Source organism: Arachis hypogaea, chromosome 16, assembly GCF_003086295.3.
Source record: "Arachis hypogaea cultivar Tifrunner chromosome 16, arahy.Tifrunner.gnm2.J5K5, whole genome shotgun sequence".
In the NCBI taxonomy this organism is placed as follows: Eukaryota; Viridiplantae; Streptophyta; class Magnoliopsida; order Fabales; family Fabaceae; genus Arachis; species Arachis hypogaea.
Window position 1 is genome coordinate 82,213,178 of NC_092051.1, and position 1,204 is coordinate 82,214,381.

Here is a 1,204-nt window from a genome sequence, read left to right on the forward strand (position 1 = left end):
TTTGTTCAGAGTTCTCTGTCTGTTGCTGAGTGGATGATGGAAAAGGTTTATTAGTGTTAAACCTGTTTCTTCCACCATTATTAAAGCCTTGTTGAGGCTTTTGATCCTTCCATGAGAAATTTGGATGATTTCTCCATGATGAGTTATAGGTGTTTCCATAAGGTTCACCTAAGTAATTCACCTCTGCTATTGCAGGGTTCTCAGGATCATAAGCTTCTTCTTCATGAGAAGCCTCTTGAGTACTGTTGGATGCAGCTTGCATTCCATGCAGACTCTGAAAGATCATATTGACTTGCTGAGTCAATATTTTATTCTGAGCCAATATGGCATTCAGAGTATCAACTTCAAGAACTCCCTTCTTCATAGGCGTCCCATTACTCACAGGATTTCTTTCAGAAGTGTACATGAACTGGTTATTAGCAACCATGTCAATGAGTTCTTGAGCTTCTGCAGGCATTTTCTTTAGGTGAATGGATCCACCTACAGAAGTGTCCAGTGACATTTTTGATAGCTCAGATAAACCATCATAGAATATATCCAGGATGGTCCATTCTGAAAGCATGTCAGAAGGACACTTTTTGGTCAACTGTTTGTATCTTTCCCAAGCTTCATAGAGGGATTCACCTTCTTTCTGTCTGAAGGTTTGAACATCAGCTCTAAGCTTGCTCAGCTTTTGAGGAGGAAAGTACTTGGCTAAGAAAGCTGTGACCAGCTTATCCCAAGAGTTCAGGCTGTCTTTGAGTTGAGAATCCAACCATAATCTAGCTCTGTCACTTACAGAAAAAGGGAAAAGCATGAGCCTGTAGACTTTAGGATCTACTCCATTAGTCTTAACAGTATTACATATCTGCAAGAATTCAGTTAAGAACTGAAAAGGATCTTCAGATGGAAGTCCATGAAACTTGCAGTTCTGCTGCATCAGAGAAACTAATTGAGGTTTCAGCTCAAAGTTGTTTGCTCCAATGGCAGGAATGGAGATTCTTCTTCCATGTAAATTGTAATTAGGTGCAGTAAAGTCACCAAGCATCTTCCTTACATTATTATTATTTTTGGCTGCCATCTCCTCTTCCTATTCGAAAATTTCTGAAAGGTTATCTCTGGATTGTTGTATTTTAGCTTCTCTTAGTTTCCTTTTCAGAGTCCTTTCAGGTTCTAGATCTGCTTCAACAAGAATGTTCTTGTCCTTGCTCCTGCTCATATGACA

At 39.5% G+C, this 1,204-nt stretch overlaps 1 non-coding gene across 1 annotated transcript; it reads left to right on the forward strand.

Moving 5' to 3' along the window:
* The first annotated feature begins 556 nt into the window (after window positions 1-556).
* On the forward strand, window positions 557-664 carry LOC112760966 (small nucleolar RNA R71). Its single transcript, XR_003181378.1, has one exon. It is a non-coding gene; the product is annotated as a small nucleolar RNA R71 (small nucleolar RNA).
* The last annotated feature ends 540 nt before the right edge of the window (window positions 665-1,204 follow it).